Here is a 9221-nt window from a genome sequence, read left to right as displayed (position 1 = left end):
ATCTACTGTCTCTATTAAATTATGACAGACCAGCTAGATCTACTGTCTCTATTATATTATGACAGACCAGCTAGATCTACTGTCTCTATTATAATATGACAGACCAGCTAGATCTACTGTCTCTATTATAATATGACAGACCAGCTAGATCTACTGTCTCTATTATATTATGACAGACCAGCTAGATCAGACCAGCTAGATCTACTGTCTATATTATAATATGACAGACCAGCTAGATCTACTGTCTCTATTATATTATGACAGACCAGCTAGATCTACTGTCTCTATTATATTATGACAGACCAGCTAGATCTACTGTCTCTATTATATTATGACAGACCAGCTAGATCTACTGTCTCTATTATATTATGACAGACCAGCTAGATCTACTGTCTCTATTATAGACCAGCTATGACAGACCAGCTAGATCTACTGTCTCTATTATATTATGACAGACCAGCTAGATCTACTGTCTCTATTATATTATGACAGACCAGCTAGATCTACTGTCTCTATTATATTATGACAGACCAGCTAGATCTACTGTCTCTATTATATTATGACAGACCAGCTAGATCTACTGTCTCTATTATATTATGACAGACCAGCTAGATCTGTCTCTATTATACTAGATCTACTCTCTATTATATTATGACAGACCAGCTAGATCTACTGTCTCTATTATATTATGACAGACCAGCTAGATCTACTGTCTCTATTATAATATGACAGACCAGCTAGATCTACTGTCTCTATTATAATATGACAGACCAGCTAGATCTACTGTCTCTATTATATATGACAGACCAGCAGATCTACATTATATTATGACAGACCAGCTAGATCTACTGTCTCTATTATATTATGACAGACCAGCTAGATCTACTGTCTCTATTATATTATGACAGACCAGCTAGATCTACTGTCTCTATTATATTATGACAGACCAGCTAGATCTACTGTCTCTATTATATTATGACAGACCAGCTAGATCTACTGTCTCTATTATATTATGACAGACCAGCTAGATCTACTGTCTCTATTATATTATGACAGACCAGCTATTCTCTATTATATTATGACAGACCAGCTAGATCTACTGTCTCTATTATATTATGACAGACCAGCTAGATCTACTGTCTCTATTATATTATGACAGACCAGCTAGATCTACTGTCTCTATTATAATTATGACAGACCAGCTAGATCTACTGTCTCTATTATATTATGACAGACCAGCTAGATCTACTGTCTCTATTATATTATGACAGACCAGCTAGATCTACTGTCTCTTATATATTGACAGACCAGCTATCTACTGTCTCTATTATATTATGACAGACCAGCTAGATCTACTGTCTCTATTATAATATGACAGACCAGCTAGATCTACTGTCTCTATTATAATATGACAGACCAGCTAGATCTACTCTATTATCTCTATAATTATGACAGACCAGCTAGATCTACTGTCTCTATTATAATATGACAGACCAGCTAGATCTACTGTCTCTATGTCAGACTATTATATTCTGACAGACCAGCTAGATCTACTGTCTCTATTATATTATGACAGACCAGCTAGATCTACTGTCTCTATTATATTATGACAGACCAGCTAGATCTACTGTCTCTATTATATTATGACAGACCAGCTAGATCTACTGTCTCTATTATAATATGACAGACCAGCTAGATCTACTGTCTCTATTATAATATGACAGACCAGCTAGATCTACTGTCTCTATTATATGACAGACCAGCTAGATATACTGTCTCCATGTCTCTATTAAATTATGACAGACCAGCTAGATCTACTGTCTCTATCTCTATTATATTATGACAGACCAGCTAGATCTACTGTCTCTATTATAATATGACAGACCAGCTAGATCTACTGTCTCTATTATAATATGACAGACCAGCTAGATCTACTGTCTCTATTATATTATGACAGACCAGCTAGATCTACTGTCTCTATTATATTATGACAGACCAGCTAGATCTACTGTCTCTAATATTATATGACAGACCAGCTAGATCTACTGTCTCTATTATATTATGACAGACCAGCTAGATCTACTGTCTCTATTATAATATGACAGACCAGCTAGATCTACTGTCTCTATTATATTATGACAGACCAGCTAGATCTACTGTCTCTATTATAATATGACAGACCAGCTAGATCTACTGTCTCTATTATATTATGACAGACCAGCTAGACCAGCTCTACTGTCTCTATTATATTATGACAGACCAGCTAGATCTACTGTCTCTATTATAATATGACAGACCAGCTAGATCTACTGTCTCTATTATAATTATGACAGACCAGCTAGATCTACTGTCTCTATTATAATATGACAGACCAGCTAGATCTCTCTATTATTATGACAGACCAGCTAGATCTACTGTCTCTATTATATTATGACAGACCAGCTAGATCTACTGTCTCTATTATATTATGACAGACCAGCTAGATCTACTGTCTCTATTATAATATGACAGACCAGCTAGATCTACTGTCTCTATTATAATATGACAGACCAGCTAGATCTACTGTCTCTATTATATTATGACAGACCAGCTAGATCTACTGTCTCGATTATAATTATGACCGACCAGCTAGATCTACTATCGCTATTATATTATGACAGACCAGCTAGATCTACTGTCTCCATTATATTATGACAGACCAGCTAGATCTACTGTCTCTATTATATTATGACAGACCAGCTAGATCTACTGTCTCTATTATAATTATGACAGACCAGCTAGATCTACTGTCTCTATTATATTATATATGACAGACCAGCTAGATCTACTGTCTCTATTATTATATTATGACAGACCAGCTAGATCTACTGTCTCTATTATATTATGACAGACCAGCTAGATCCACTGTCTCTATTATAATATGACAGACCAGCTAGATCTACTGTCTCTATTATATTATGACAGACAGCTAGATCTACTGTCTCTATTATATATGACAGACCAGCTAGATCTACTGTCTCTATTATATTATGACAGACCAGCTAGATCTACTGTCTCTATTATATTATGACAGACCAGCTAGATCTACTGTCTCTATTATATATGACAGACCAGCTAGATCTACTGTCTCTATTATATTATGACAGACCAGCTAGATCTACTGTCTCTATTATATTATGACAGACCAGCTAGATCTACTGTCTCTATTATATTATGACAGACCAGCTAGATCTACTATCTCTATTATATTATGACAGACCAGCTAGATCTACTGTCTCTATTATATTATGACAGACCAGCTAGATCTACTGTCTCTATTATAATATGACAGACCAGCTAGATCTACTGTCTCTATTATATTATGACAGACCAGCTAGATCTACTGTCTCTATTATATTATGACAGACCAGCTAGATCTACTGTCTCTATTATATTATGACAGACCAGCTAGATCTACTGTCTCTATTATATTATGACAGACCAGCTAGATCTACTGTCTCTATTATATTATGACAGACCAGCTAGATCTACTGTCTCTATTATATTATGACAGACCAGCTAGATCTACTGTCTCTATTATATTATGACAGACCAGCTAGATCTACTGTCTCTATTATAATATGACAGACCAGCTAGATCTACTGTCTCTATTATATTATGACAGACCAGCTAGATCTACTGTCTCTATTATAATATGACAGACCAGCTAGATCTACTGTCTCTATTATACAGACCAGCTGACAGACCAGCTAGATCTACTGTCTCTATTATATTATGACAGACCAGCTAGATCTACTGTCTCTATTATATTATGACAGACCAGCTAGATCTACTGTCTCTATTATATTATGACAGACCAGCTAGATCTACTGTCTCTATTATATTATGACAGACCAGCTAGATCTACTGTCTCTATTATAATATGACAGACCAGCTACTGTCTCTATTATAATTATGACAGACCAGCTAGATCTACTGTCTCTATTATATTATGACAGACCAGCTAGATCTACTGTCTCTATTATATTATGACAGACCAGCTAGATCTACTGTCTCTATTATAATATGACAGACCAGCTAGATCTACTGTCTCTATTATAATATGACAGACCAGCTAGATCTACTGTCTCTATTATATTATGACAGACCAGCTAGATCTACTGTCTCTATTATATTATGACAGACCAGCTAGATCTACTGTCTCTATTATATTATGACAGACCAGCTAGATCTACTGTCTCTATTATATTATGACAGACCAGCTAGATCTACTGTCTCTATTATATTATGACAGACCAGCTAGATCTACTGTCTCTATTATAGACCAGCTAGATATGACAGACCAGCAGATCTACTGTCTCTATTATAATTATGACAGACCAGCTAGATCTACTGTCTCTATTATATTATGACAGACCAGCTAGATCTACTGTCTCTATTATAATATGACAGACCAGCTAGATCTACTGTCTCTATTATATTATGACAGACCAGCTAGATCTACTGTCTCTATTATAATATGACAGACCAGCTAGATCTACTGTCTCTATTATATTATGACAGACCAGCTAGATCTACTGTCTCTATTATATTATGACAGACCAGCTAGATCTACTGTCTCTATTATATTATGACAGACCAGCTAGATCTACTGTCTCTATTATAATATGACAGACCAGCTAGATCTACTGTCTCTATTATATTATGACAGACCAGCTAGATCTACTGTCTCTATTATAATATGACAGACCAGCTAGATCTACTGTCTCTATTATAATATGACAGACCAGCTAGATCTACTGTCTCTATTATAATATGACAGACCAGCTAGATCTACTGTCTCTATTATAATGACAGACCAGCTAGATCTACTGTCTCTATTATAATATGACAGACCAGCTAGATCTACTGTCTCTATTATATTATGACAGACCAGCTAGATCTACTGTCTCTATTATAATATGACAGACCAGCTAGATCAGACTGTCTGTCTATTATATTATGACAGACCAGCTAGATCTACTGTCTCTATTATATTATGACAGACCAGCTAGATCTACTGTCTCTATTATATTATGACAGACCAGCTAGATCTACTGTCTCATTTATATTATGACAGACCAGCTAGATCTACTGTCTCTATTATATTATGACAGACCAGCTAGATCTACTGTCTCTATTATAATATGACAGACCAGCTAGATCTACTGTCTCTATTATATTATGACAGACCAGCTAGATCTACTGTCTCTATTATAATATGACAGACCAGCTAGATCTACTGTCTCTATTATATTATGACAGACCAGCTAGATCTACTGTCTCTATTATATTATGACAGACCAGCTAGATCTACTGTCTCTATTATATTATGACTACCAGCTAGATCTACTCTATTATAATATGACAGACCAGCTAGATCTACTGTCTCTATTATAATATGACAGACCAGCTAGATCTACTGTCTCTATTATATTATGACAGACCAGCTAGATCTACTGTCTCTATTATAATATGACAGACCAGCTAGATCTACTGTCTCTATTATATTATGACAGACCAGCTAGATCTACTGTCTCTATTATATTATGACAGACCAGCTAGATCTACTGTCTCTATTATATTATGACAGACCAGCTAGATCTACTGTCTCTATTATATTATGACAGACCAGCTAGATCTACTGTCTCTATTATATTATGACAGACCAGCTAGATCTACTGTCTCTATTATATTATGACAGACCAGCTAGATCTACTGTCTCTATTATATTATGACAGACCAGCTAGATCTACTGTCTCTATTATAATATGACAGACCAGCTAGATCTACTGTCTCTATTATATTATGACAGACCAGCTAGATCTACTGTCTCGATTATAATTATGACCGACAAGCTAGATCTACTATCGCTATTATATTATGACAGACCAGCTAGATCTACTGTCTCTATTATATTATGACAGACCAGCTAGATCTACTGTCTCTATTATATTATGACAGACCAGCTAGATCTACTGTCTCTATTATATTATGACAGACCAGCTAGATCTACTGTCTCTATTATATTATGACAGACCAGCTAGATCTACTGTCTCTATTATATTATGACAGACCAGCTAGATCTACTGTCTCGATTATATTATGACAGACCAGCTAGATCTACTGTCTCTATTATAATATGACAGACCAGCTAGATCTACTGTCTCTATTATAATGACAGACCAGCAGACCATTATATTATGACAGACCAGCTAGATCTACTGTCTCTATTATATGACAGACCAGCTATGACAGACTCATTATATTATGACAGACCAGCTAGATCTACTGTCTCTATTATATTATGACAGACCAGCTAGATCTACTGTCTCTATTATATTATGACAGACCAGCTAGATCTACTGTCTCTATTATATTATAATGAACCAGCTAGATCTACTGTCTCTATTATATTATGACAGACCAGCTAGATCTACTGTCTCTATTATAATATGACAGACCAGCTAGATCTACTGTCTCTATTATATTATGACAGACCAGCTAGATCTACTGTCTCTATTATATTATGACAGACCAGACCAGCTATTATCTACAGACCAGCTAGATCTACTGTCTCTATTATATTATGACAGACCAGCTAGATCTACTGTCTCTATTATATTATGACAGACCAGCTAGATCTACTGTCTCTATTATAATATGACAGACCAGCTAGATCTACTGTCTCTATTATATTATGACAGACCAGCTAGATCTACTGTCTCTATTATATTATGACAGACCAGCTAGATCTACTGTCTCTATTATATTATGACAGACCAGCTAGATCTACTGTCTCTATTATATTATGACAGACCAGCTAGATCTACTGTCTCTATTATATTATGACAGACCAGCTAGATCTACTGTCTCTATTATAATGACAGACCAGCTAGATCTACTGTCTCTATTATAATATGACAGACCAGCTAGATCTACTGTCTCTATTATAATATGACAGACCAGCTAGATCTACTGTCTCTATTATATTATGACAGACCAGCTAGATCTACTGTCTCTATTATAATTATGACAGACCAGCTAGATCTACTGTCTCTATTATATTATGACAGACCAGCTAGATCTACTGTCTATTATAATATGACAGACCAGCTAGATCTAATAATAATAATAAAATAATAGATCTACTGTCTCTATTATATTATGACAGACCAGCTAGATCTACTGTCTCTATTATATTATGACAGACCAGCTAGATCTACTGTCTCTATTATAATATGACAGACCAGCTAGATCTACTGTCTCTATTATATTATGACAGACCAGCTAGATCTACTGTCTCTATTATATTATGACAGACCAGCTAGATCTACTGTCTCTATTATAATATGACAGACCAGCTAGATCTACTGTCTCTATTATATTATGACAGACCAGCTAGATCTACTGTCTCTATTATATTATGACAGACCAGCTAGATCTACTGTCTCTATTATATTATGACAGACCAGCTAGATCTACTGTCTCTATTATATTATGACAGACCAGCTAGATCTACTGTCTCTATTATAATATGACAGACCAGCTAGATCTACTGTCTCTATTATATTATGACAGACCAGCTAGATCTACTGTCTCTATTATATATATGACAGACCAGCTAGATCTACTGTCTCTATTATAATATGACAGACCAGCTAGATCTACTGTCTCTATTATATTATGACAGACCAGCTAGATCTACTGTCTCTATTATATTATGACAGACCAGCTAGATCTACTGTCTCTATTATATTATGACAGACCAGCTAGATCTACTGTCTCTATTATATTATGACAGACCAGCTAGATCTACTGTCTCTATTATAATATGACAGACCAGCTAGATCTACTGTCTCTATTATATTATGACAGACCAGCTAGATCTACTGTCTCTATTATATTATGACAGACCAGCTAGATCTACTGTCTCTATTATATTATGACAGACCAGCTAGATCTACTGTCTCTATTATATTATGACAGACCAGCTAGATCTACTGTCTCTATTATATTATGACAGACCAGCTAGATCTACTGTCTCTATTATATATGACAGACCAGCTAGATCTACTGTCTCTATTATAATATGACAGACCAGCTAGATCTACTGTCTCTATTATAATATGACAGACCAGCTAGATCTACTGTCTCTATTATAATATGACAGACCAGCTAGATCTACTGTCTCTATTATAATATGACAGACCAGCTAGATCTACTGTCTCTATTATATTATGACAGACCAGCTAGATCTACTGTCTCTATTATATTATGACAGACCAGCTAGATCTACTGTCTCTATTATATTATGACAGACCAGCTAGATCTACTGTCTCTATTATAATATGACAGACCAGCTAGATCTACTGTCTCTATTATATTATGACAGACCAGCTAGATCTACTGTCTCTATTATATTATGACAGACCAGCTAGATCTACTGTCTCTATTATAATATGACAGACCAGCTAGATCTACTGTCTCTATTATATTATGACAGACCAGCTAGATCTACTGTCTCTATTATAATATGACAGACCAGCTAGATCTACTGTCTCTATTATATTATGACAGACCAGCTAGATCTACTGTCTCTATTATATTATGACAGACCAGCTAGATCTACTGTCTCTATTATATTATGACAGACCAGCTAGATCTACTGTCTCTATTATAATATGACAGACCAGCTAGATCTACTGTCTCTATTATAATATGACAGACCAGCTAGATCTACTGTCTCTATTATATTATGACAGACCAGCTAGATCTACTGTCTCTATTATATTATGACAGACCAGCTAGATCTACTGTCTCTATTATATTATGACAGACCAGCTAGATCTACTGTCTCTATTATATTATGACAGACCAGCTAGATCTACTGTCTATATTATATTATGACAGACCAGCTAGATCTACTGTCTCTATTATATTATGACAGACCAGCTAGATCTACTGTCTCTATTATAATATGACAGACCAGCTAGATCTACTGTCTCTATTATATTATGACAGACCAGCTAGATCTACTGTCTCTATTATATTATGACAGACCAGCTAGATCTACTGTCTCTATTATATTATGACAGACCAGCTAGATCTACTGTCTCTATTATATTATGACAGACCAGCTAGATCTACTGTCTCTATTATAATATGACAGACCAGCTAGA

This window comes from Oncorhynchus gorbuscha, unplaced genomic scaffold (genome assembly GCF_021184085.1).
Source record: "Oncorhynchus gorbuscha isolate QuinsamMale2020 ecotype Even-year unplaced genomic scaffold, OgorEven_v1.0 Un_scaffold_919, whole genome shotgun sequence".
Classification (NCBI taxonomy): Eukaryota; Metazoa; Chordata; class Actinopteri; order Salmoniformes; family Salmonidae; genus Oncorhynchus; species Oncorhynchus gorbuscha.
This window is presented reverse-complemented; position numbering follows the sequence as displayed.